At 43.8% G+C, this 11,929-nt stretch overlaps 1 long non-coding RNA gene across 1 annotated transcript; it reads right to left on the bottom strand.

The window, feature by feature from the left end:
• Positions 1–11,025: 11,025 nt before the first annotated feature.
• LOC122008559 lies at positions 11,026–11,488 on the bottom strand. Its single transcript, XR_006119313.1, has 3 exons — positions 11,368–11,488; positions 11,134–11,281; positions 11,026–11,048 (listed from the first exon to the last, which is right to left on the bottom strand). It is a non-coding gene; the product is annotated as an uncharacterized LOC122008559 (long non-coding RNA).
• Positions 11,489–11,929: the final 441 nt, after the last annotated feature.

Genomic DNA, 11,929 nt, shown 5'->3' with positions numbered 1-11,929 from the left:
CATAGCCCGATAGACTACTCAAAGGGAATCAAGTAAAAAATTTATTCACTTTGTTTTTTTCCCAAAGTTTGATGCTCAATTTATAAATTCTTCCGAATCACAACTTTATAATTTGGGAGATTATGAATAGGAAGCAAGGGTCAAGTATAATTTTTATATTTTTTTATGAGGAAATTCTTAATTCTCATTAAAATAATGTTAGATATCAAGTTTTTCAACCAAACTGGTTAATTCCCATTCTCCCAAACAAGTGGAGAAAGGGAAGAAGAAATAAAATAGTGTGTTTAATATGTACAAGAGCAAAAGTGTGTGTTTTATCCAAAAGCTTACAAATTTACAAAATTTGAGCTTCCATATAATGTAAATTCTCATCACCATCCATGATTTCCTGCACATATGTGAATGAGACAAAAAATGCCAAAAGTCTTCTTAATCGCCGAGCATTAGCGAATGCAAGTCCTTTGTGAATTCCATTGAGTTTACCTTCTATAAAAAAGTGTGGGGTGCTTGTGTGCACCTCCCAAATCCATATATATTCGTTCCACGATGATCTCGTATCACTCCACCAATAAATCCATAATGGTTAAATTTCTCATAGACACAAGTGTAAACTTCTAGTTTTAATGTTCCGGATAACGGATCCGTTAGTTCTATGGCTCTTCTGTAGCTTGATTCGGTTGGTTTATTGGGATGTATATTATAAGCCTAGGTTTTATATGAACATCTATTTTGAAATATTTTGAAATGAGAATCACTTTGATCAAATTTCTACATTTTATGTTAATATATATGTTGATGCAATTGTCCATTTAATTTATATTATAGATAACATGATGTGTGGTGTGTCACGCCCCAGGTAGTCCCTGTCCGAAGAAATTTCGGCAGCATCTCCCCTGTACGGCGGACAATATGAAGCTCAGTATACATATATCTCTATACCTCGGCCACACACGGCCGGAATAATACAATACAATTAAGAAACAAACCACGCAGTTTATATCAACATTCCACACAGATATAATATATGATCAATCCACGCAGTTTAATAAGGAAAGGCGATATAGAACCCCGAAGATATATGTAAACAGCCTACTCCACTACAACGAAGAAAACAAATCCACGAAGTAATGAAAATACAACCGAAGCGGAAAACAAAAGTAGCAAACCCGAACGTTCAATGTAAAGTCCACAATACAAACCCACAATACAAGTATATAAGATGCAAAAGCAAAATATAATCCGACGAAGAAAATCCTCGCGATAATGGGGCCAGCGATTGGAATATCTCCTGACAGCCTCAACCTGAAAAATAGTAACAACGGGGTGAGTTCAAAGAACTCAGCAGGTAATCCAATAGATATGTACAGCAACATATAACTACCAGTAATATCCTAAGGTACAGTCTCCTAAACTATAGGACCTACAGTACAGTCTCCTAACAATATAACCAGTATGCATAGCTAAATAAACTGTAATGAGTAACCAGAAGCATATAATAATTTCTGACAAGAATAATCTGAAATGCATAACTGAAATAAACTACTCACCTACAAGGCTTGGGCGAATGATGTGGACATACAGATAAAAATAGTCGAACAAATATGCATGTATCCTGTATGCATGTCAATCATATCCAATCACCAAGTGCATCATCCAATATGCAACAATCACAATAAATGCAATTGTGCATATGATGCAATATGACATGGTCACCCGACGCCAGCCAATCTCACACACAATGGTGAGACCGCGTGGGTAGGGCTGTGACACGTGCACTCTGCCGTCACTACCCTCAAGAGTGACCGAGTGGACGGGATGCACCGGAGTACACCTATCCTCCTACCTCAACTCCCGGTACGCGATGACGGGGAGGGATCCCGGCTGCAACCCCGCTGTGTCGTGCTACCCATGAGCACCCCGACGGTGCACCACCGAGCAACCTACCATACACACCCTGAGTGCTGTGCCACTACCCATGCAGTAGGCACGTTGGGTGCAGGCCCTCATGTAGCCGGCCGACGAGCTCAACAATAATGGAGTCGTCCATCGCCCAGCATGTAATCATGCGGTATGGTGCATGCGGCTACAGAATGTCATACCTGAACGTATCCTCCTCCATATACGTAGGTGCCAAAAAGGTAAACGCAGATATATAACAGAGATATAAACAACATGAATCCAACAATAAATAACAAGTATCTCCAGCATCTAATCATGGGTAGATAAACACTATAAGTAATCACAACCGCGAACACATATACACATGGTAAGAGATAAAAGTAAACCAGACCAATGTAAAGCATCTAACAGTAGAAGCATGTGATAGGTATCAACTAAGCTAAGACCAGGGAAGAAATAAATCTACCATCTATCACTAGTAACTATATATAAACTATACATATCATAAGACAGTATCAGAAGATAAGTCAAAGGGTACCCGCCTCAAATAGAAGGTACAATCCAGTCCTAATCCAATGTCGAGATGCTCGTCTCGAATCAGAGTCCTGTGTAAATAAATACATTTACATTTATTTAGCTAAAACACAAACAAATAGCTAAATAAATCCTAAACAGAAATTTAGGGACAAACCCTAACCTATAACCCTCCACCTTTCTAACGGTTAATTAGGAATAATGTCCTAATCCTTAATTAACCGTTAGATTAGCAAATCAAACCTAAATCCATATAACCTAATTAATCTACACAACCTAATGATAATAAATTATCAATAGGTATCCAGATCATACCTAATCATCTAACATGTGATTATCTAACAATATCCAAATTCGAACCATGATCTACAACTAAGATCAATTACCCTAACTAATCATGTACCAATCCAATCCATTCCGAATTCAATACATACCTAATTCATCAACACAACACTAATTATGTATCAACCTCGCTACACCATACCTCAATCCAGCTGCTGTTTGATTCTGGATCAAGGGAACACTGATGGATGGGTTGCTGCCGCCCCAAAAAATCCACAGAGTAGCAATGTGTTGAATTCCACTCTACATTCCAGATCAAGAAGAAATCAATCTGGAAGATTATTGATCAAGTCAAGAACAGAGATCAAGATTGGAGATCCCTAATCCAAAAACAATCTAATTAAAGAAAACAATCTATTCATCTTACCTTAATCCCTTCAATCTCGTGACCTAAATCCGTAGCCAAGAAAATGAGGATCAAGAACAGGGAAGGGGATTGAACAAACACAGTGAAGATAAGGGTGTTACCTCACCACACCGCCGTCACTGGACAGATCCGACGAAGCCCTAAATCTCTGGATCACCTCCCAATGGCGTCGTTGCCCAATTCCATCAAGAAAGGAGGTGTGGACTGCTCTGTGAGCAACACGAGGGGAGGAGAGGGTAAGCCTACCAGTCGGAGACGATACGAGATCCGGCTCCTCACCAAGCCCTAGCCACCGATCGTCAACAATCGGTGCAAAATTCACCGAATAGCAACTCCTCAGCCGAAGAAGACCCGGAGAGGAGAAACACCGGCCAGATCTGAGCTTAGGGTGTTGACGCCGGCAGAGGAAGATCGCCGGAGATCAAAGCTTCATTCCCTTCGACGTCGCTTGTCCGCGAGAGAGCAGAGAGTAGGGAAGAGAGGGGAGATCGGGGAAGGAGGGCTCGGGTTCGGCGATGGGATTGGGGAAAGAAAATAAAGGAAATGGATTTATATATTAAAACATTTCCTCACTTAAATGGGTATCCCAAATAGGCCTTATCTGTACTCGGAATTAATCCCCTCAAAACTCGTCGTACGAGCTCCGATAAATTCCCAGAAAATTTCAAAAAATTCTGGGAAATATTGTAAGGCTATTTATTTAAATTTCCGAGATCTCACATCCTCCCTACTAATAAAAATTTGGTCCCCAAATTTCGCTATAACTAACAACAAACACTAAAATATAACCAAACAGTATAAATGTTGAAAAGAAACTCTAACCCACATACCTCAAGTAAAAGATGAGGTATCGAGCTCGGATCATATCCTCGTCAGAATGATGCTGCCATCCGACTTTAACCAGACGGACAGTCTTGTTCCGCAACTGACGCTCTCTACGGTCCAGAATCCGTACAGGAACCTCCTCGTAAGTAACATCAGGCTGAATAGGAACAGATATATCTGACAGAACATGTGCCGGATCGGATACGTATCTCCTCAACATAGATACGTGGAATACATCGTGAATGCCAGCTAGCGAGGGTGGTAGCGCTAGACGGTAAGCTACTGCTCCAATCCTCTCCAAGATCTGGAATGGTCCAATATATCGGGGAGCTAGCTTACCTCGGAGACCAAATCTCTTCACCCCTTTCGTGGGTGAAACTCTAAGAAATACGTGATCACCAATGGCGAACTCCAGGGGTCTCCATCTCTGATCAGCATAACTCTTCTGACGGTCCTGAGCCTCTGACATCCTCCGTCTAATAGTGCGAACTAACTCTGCATCCTGCTGAGCTCTCTGAGGTCCTACCAACTGGGCCTCCCCAACCTCTTCCCAGAGGACGGGTGTCCGACAAGACCTACCATACAATGCCTCAAACGGTGCCATCTGGATAGCCGAATGATAGCTGTTGTTGTAGGCGAACTCCACTAATGGCAGGTGGTCCTCCCAACTGCCTCCGAAATCCATAACGCAAGACCTCAGTAAGTCCTCCAAAGTCTGAATAGTCCGCTCTGACTGCCCATCAGTCTGCGGATGGAATGCCGTAATGAAACGGAGCTGTGTGCCCAAGGCCTGCTGCAGACTCTGCTAGAACCGGGACGTGAACCGCGGGTCTCTATCAGATATAATACTCAACGGAACTCCATGCAATCTGATAATCTCTCGACAATATAACTCTGCTAATCGATCCAGAGAATCAGTCTTCCGGATCGCTAAAAAGTGTGCCGATTTGGTTAATCGATCAACGATTACCCAAATCGCATCATGGCCTCGTCGAGTCCTAGGCAGTCCTACCACAAAATCCATAGTAATATGCTCCCACTTCCACTCTGGAATAGGGATCCTCTGAAGTAAACCAGCAGGTCTCTGGTGCTCAGCCTTCACCTGCTGACAGATAAGACATCTAGCAACAAACTCCGCGATGTCCTTCTTCATACCGTTCCACCAATAGGAACGCCTCAAATCTCGATACATACGGGTCCCACCTGGGTGGATAGCAAATCTAGAACGATGAGCCTCTTGAAGTAACTCCTCCATGACCGGGTGAGACTGAGATACACATAATCTGCCTCGGAAATAAACAATACCCTCGTCATCTCATGTAAACTCGGTCTGCTGTCCGGAAGCTATCTGGCTGCTAATGAACTGGGCCTCTCGAATCCTCATCCTGATCGACGACTGAGCAACCATGGTAACAAGAATACCCTGCTCTGTCTGTCCCTGCTCCTCAAGGCCCAACTCGTAGAATCCCTGAATCAAGTCCGTGACTAAAACTCGGTGACAAGCTAAAGTCTCTCTGGACTTCCTGCTAAGTGCATCAGCAACCACATTAGCTTTACCCGGATGGTAGCTAATAGTACAATCATAATCCTTCAGGAACTCCATCCATCTCCTCTGTCGGAGATTGAGTTCCTTCTGGGTGAAAATATATTTGAGACTCTTATGATCAGTAAGAATCTCAAAAGTAATACCATAAAGATGATGTCGCCAAATCTTCAAAGCAAAGATAATAGCGGCTAGCTCTAAATCATGAACTGGGTAATTCTTCTCATGCTCCTTCAACTGACGAGAAGCATAAGAGACTACCCTACCGTGCTGCATCAATACAGCGCCCAAGCCCTGAAGAGATGCGTCTGTATAAAGTATGAATCCGTCATCACCAGAAGGTAAAACCAAGACCGGTGCTGATACTAATCTCCGCTTCAGCTGGTCTCGCAAGCCTCCGACCACGTGAACTTCACGCCTTTCCTAGTCGACGTGTCAGCAGCATAGCAATCTTGGAGAAACCCTCAACGAATCATCGGTAATATCCAGCCAAGCCCAAGAAACTACGGATCTCCGGATGACTGCTGCTCTCAGCTAGTGATAGCCTCGATCTTCGAGGATCTATAGAAATACCTCGGCTAGACACCACATGTCCAACCAACCGAGGATAGCCAAATGCACATTTGTTGAACTATATAGATGATGTCGTCGAAGAGTCTCCAGGACTATGCGAAGGTGCTGCGCATGTTCCTCCTCGAACGTGAATAGATCAATATGTCATCGATAAATACAATCACAAACTGATCTAAATACTCCAAAAGATACGGTTCATCAAATCCATAAATCTCGAGCATTGGTAAGCCCAAATGGCATTACCAAAAACTCGTAATGTCCGTATCAGTGCGGAATCTTGTCCGAATATCGAATCTCGACTCTCGGTGATGATATCCCGAGATCAATCTTAGAATACATGATGTATCTCGAGTGATCAAATAAATCCTCAATCCGTGGCAAGGGTACTTATTTATGATAGTCACCGCATTCACATGCCTATAATCGATGCACAACCTCAGTACCATCCTTCTTCTTGACGAAGATGGAGACCCCACGGAGATACACTAGGGTGAATAAATCCCTCTAATAACTCACGGAGTTGGACCTTTAGTTCGTCCAACTCTTTCGATGCCATACGATACGGAGCTTTCGATGTCGGCGTCCGGAATCGCTCAATAGCAAACTCCACTTGCCTTGAGGAGGCAAACACGGAAGCTCGGGAAATACGTGCGGATACTCTCGGACCCTGGAGCGTCGAGGAGGAGGCTCTGCCGTCGGTGTTAATCAACGATAATAGAAATCACGACATCCATGTGATAGCGGTTTACTGCGCGATAATGGTCGATATCCATCGTCTCGATGATGAAATCCCAAGAGGGTTGGTTGGAGGTGAAAAGTAACCACCCTCTTACGGCAATCAACTGTGGCATGGTATGCAGACAACCAATCCATGCCAAGGATAATATCGAACTCGACCATTTCCATACTAACAAATCTACCGTGAGTATAATGCTACCAAAATCTAACGGGCAACCTCGACCACCGAGTGACATCCAATACCGGATGGTAAGGAGACGGTCAATCATCGCGGTCTACAAGAAGGTAGTCTACCAATCTCTCTCATAAATGCACAAGATATAAAGAATGTGAACTACCACATATCAGCAAAAAATGCATAAAGTAAAACCGTCTTGAAAGAAAACTGTCGTCCTCTCTGTGACCGCGTGTACTCGTCCGATCGGACGGTGGTAGCAAAGGCTGCGTCGATGGTCGATCTTGGATCTTGAGTCGAGATGGGACTATAATTTCAAATCGTCTTGAATCGGTGGGCGATTGCTGCAATCTTGCTCTGAGTCGATCACGAGGTCCGTAGAACTCGGACTCCATAAGGGCCTTGATGCTCGACCAGATGCCATAGCGCTGCGATGGGCGCCGCATCCTCTGTGATGGCGAAGATTGGGCTTCGGCCCTCCTCGTGAGTCCCGATGACCAAGTGGTCCACCCACCGAAACTCCGGAAGCTACATGGGCCTTCGAACACCCTCGGTGATGTGAGGCGGTTCTAATAGCGATGTCCCGAGTACATGCAGAGGTGATGTGATCTCGGGATCCTAGCAGGGGTGTGAGTCATCCGTGGATTGTTTTCGCTGAGAAGACCGGAACATCACGAGGAGACTTTCTGGGATCGGCGGATGACCCAGTACCACGACCCGTCTGAGTCTCTTCGTGCTGGCTGTCTCGAAGTCCGATCGATGCTTCCTCTTCTTATCGCATTCACTCTCCGTGAGTAGACTCAATCATGAGAGCTCTATCTAGTGTCTCGGTGTATGATGCGATTAAAGCCGAAATCTTGGTGAAGATGCCCGAGATCCTGGATAAAGAGCATCTGAGATCTGTCGCTAACTCGGACAAAATCGTCCAGCCGGTTAAATTGACATTATACTCCATCCTCGGCGGTTATTCGCAGGACTAAGAAAATCTGAAGAGTCATCCGATATGCTCTGGGAACAAAATCGACTCTCGAATGCCTCCCAAATCTTGCCTGTAATATCTTGATCACCTATGATGGAGCATGTGTCCCACGGATCTACGCCCTCGCGGTGGTAGCGATTAGCTCGACCTTCTCCCACTCGGAGCAGGCCATGTAAAGAATGTCCGCTCCATAGTCTCAATCCAAGACTGAGCTATGCTCGGATCGGTCTCCCCGCGGAATAATGTGAATCGACTCTTCATCGACTCGGCTAAGGGATCCGCTCGTGCAACAATACCGAGGGATCATTGCGAACTAGGTAGAGCCAGAGGTGATCCTATGGGTGGTCTTGAGGATGAGCCTAAGAGGTACCATTGTCTTTGTCGTATCTCTGGAATGGTTCTTCTTTGGTGGGAGTAGGCATAAGTAGGCTATTGGGCATGGGGGGGAGGGTCGCATGCCGGCCTGTGGGTGCCAAGTGCGTAGGTGGTGAGAGGGCTGCCGGGTATCTGCGGTACTCTTTGGGGAGGTCTTGAATATGCGGGGTACCATAGGTCTGATGAGGTAGGTACCTCGGAAGTCGGAACTATCGGGATAAGCACCGTACCCACTATGACTGAGGCGGACGGGCTCAACCCTATGGACCTCTCAAGACTGTCTCGGAGAATCTATGACCTCTTCGTGGCCGCCTCGGTGCTGGGTACGTGTAGGTGGCATATATGTAAAAAAATATTATTCAGATATCACTACAGATATGAAAACTATAAAATTACCTGATTCACCTATTTACCGTCTGGAGATATCCTGTCGCTGCTTAGCCCCAAATAGAACCAATAAAATCTCATCAAAATACCTCGAAATTCCGAAACGATAAAATCGACGGAAATCCGTACAATCCGAAACCCGACAAGTAGGGATCGCAAAACTTTGCTCGATACCAAAATATTGGTATCAGATAAACCTCAAAATCCAAAGCGAAGAGCAAGTATCGTGAGCCTAGCTCGATACAAAATATATTGGTATCAGAGAAATTTCGGCAGCATCTCCCCTGTACGGCGGACAATATGAAGCTCAGTATACATATATCTCTATACCTCGGCCACACACGGCCGGAATAATACAATACAATTAAGAAACAAACCACGCAGTTTATATCAACATTCCACACAGATATAATATATGATCAATCCACGCAGTTTAATAAGGAAAGGCGATATAGAACCCCGAAGATATATGTAAACAGCCTACTCCACTACAACGAAGAAAACAAATCCACGAAGTAATGAAAATACAACCGCAGCGGAAAACAAAAGTAGCAAACCCGAACGTTCAATGTAAAGTCCACAATACAAACCCACAATACAAGTATATAAGATGCAAAAGCAAAATATAATCCAACGAAGAAAATCCTCGCGATAATGGGGCTAGCGATTGGAATATCTCCTGACAGCCTCAACCTGAAAAATAGTAACAATGGGGTGAGTTCAAAGAACTCAGCAGGTAATCCAATAGATATGTACAGCAACATATAACTACCAGTAATATCCTACCTCTAAACCATAGGACCTCTGATAAGATCTCTAACAATATAACCGGTATGCATTGAATAAAGCTGTAATGAGTAACTGAAGCATATAATACAGTTCTGAAAGAATAATCTGAAATGCATAACTGAAATAAGCATACTCACCTGCGAGGCTTAGGCGAATGATAGGCGTATGCATAAAAATAGTCGAAACAAATACGCATGTATCTTGTATGCATGTCAATCATATGATCACCCAAGTGCATCATCAATATGCAACAATCACAACAATCAATAAATGCAATGTGCATATGATGCGATATATGACCCCGACCTTCCAGATCTCTCACACAATGGTGAGACCGTGGGTAGGGTCGTGTGCAGTACACCTGCGGTCTACCCCTCAAGAGCCGAGTGGCCGGGACGAGTAGTACCTATCCTCCTACCTCAAACATAGTGAGGGGCGATGCTCTCAACTCCGCAGACGCGATGACGGGAGGGATCCCAATATGAGCACCCACGGGTGCACCACCGAGCAACCTACCATACACACTCTGAGTGCTGTGCCACTACCCATGAGAGGGCAGGGTGCAGCCCTCATGTGGCCAGAGCCAGGCTCAACAATAATGGAGTCACCAACATGCAATCATGCGGTATGGTGCATGCGGCTACAGAATGTCATACCTGAACGTATCCTCCTCCATATACGTAGGTGCCAAAAAGGTAAACGCAGATATATAACAGAGATATAAACAACATGAATCCAACAATATATAACAAGTATCTCCAGCATCTAATCATGGGTAGATAAACACTATAAGTAATCACAACCGCGAACACATATACACATGGTAAGAGATAAAAGTAAACCAGACCAATGTAAAGCATCTAACAGTAGAAGCATGTGATAGGTATCAACTAAGCTAAGACCAGGGAAGAAATAAATCTACCATCTATCACTAGTAACTATATATAAACTATACATATCATAAGACAGTATCAGAAGATAAGTCAAAGGGTACCCGCCTCAAATAGATGGTACAATCCAAATCCGAAGTCGAGACGCCCGTTTCGATCAGAGTCCTGTGTCAAACAACATATATATTTTATTTAGCTAAATCCAAATGAAATAGCTAAATAAAACTCTCAATGCTAAATCAGGGCAAAACCCTAATCACCACAATCACAACTTACCAATTTAAGTCTAATGGTCGATTAGGGTTAGTTACCTAATCCCTGATCACCAATTAGGTTATAAATCCAACGTTTGACTAGGGTTAATTACCCTAACCCTAACCATTCCATTAGATTTATTCTACACAAATAAATCTACACAATTTAACAACTAATTACAACATGTATCAACTAACGATACAATTTAACAACTAATTACAACATGTATCAACTATCGATATACTAACATATCATCTCTAATTTATTCCTACACATAAATGGCTAATCAATCACTGATCAATTACCTCAATCTCCAACCTTTGCTCTTGATCCGCAGCCAAAGAAGTGCTGTTGGAACCAAAACAAAACAAACCTCCCTGGAATTAATCAGATCAAAAAGAGATTAGATCTCAACACAACCCTATCACCAACTAAGTCCAAGAAACAATCTACTCATCTTACCTCCTCCTCTTCAATCCCGTACCCTAATCAATAGCAAGGCAGAGGAGATCCAAGATCCAATCCAGGGAAAACCTAGCACGAGTCTGATCTGATTCCTTCCCTAATCCAAGCAACACCTCCCTGATACCAACCTCTCCAAACCCGAGACCTAATTCCACCATCAAGAAGATTAGGATCGGTAAACAGAGAAGAAAACCAAAACTCTAAAATCCACAGCTAGGGTTAATAGCTTACCTTCGAAACCCTAGGGCATCTTCAAGCCGGCGATCGAATCGGGGAAGAGAGGGTCGGCAGAAACGAGAAGAAAGATCGGGGAAGGGTTGAGCAGAGGAAATCAAGATAATTCGTGCCTCCTGGATTGATTTCCGGCAAGCTCCGCAGATAGTGAGAGTCTTCAGAGAGATTAGAGCGAGAAGGAGAAGGCTTCGGCTAGATCTGAGCTAAAGGATCGATGCCGGTAGAAGGAAGACCGCCGGAGCTGAAGCCTTGCTCCCGTCGGCGCCGATCGCCCGCGAGAGAGGACAGAGAAGAGAGGGGAGATCGGGATCGCGTCGGGGCAGAGAGGGGAGGAAGAACTCGGTTAAAGGATTAAGTCGGGTTCGGGAAAAAGAAATAAGAAAGGAAATTTATAATTAACACTTTTCCTCACTTAAGCGGGGATCCCAAACAGGCTTTAATCCGAACCCGAAATTGATCCCCTCAAAATCCGTCATACGAGCTCCGAAAAATTCCTAGAAAATTTCTAAAAATTCTGGAAAAATTCTATAAGGCTATTTTCCAAATAACCCTATTAATT

The sequence above is a fragment of the Zingiber officinale genome, chromosome 1A (assembly GCF_018446385.1).
Source record: "Zingiber officinale cultivar Zhangliang chromosome 1A, Zo_v1.1, whole genome shotgun sequence".
Lineage (NCBI taxonomy): Eukaryota > Viridiplantae > Streptophyta > Magnoliopsida > Zingiberales > Zingiberaceae > Zingiber > Zingiber officinale.
Note: the sequence above shows the minus strand (reverse complement) of the source record. Positions and strands in the feature narration are given on the sequence as shown.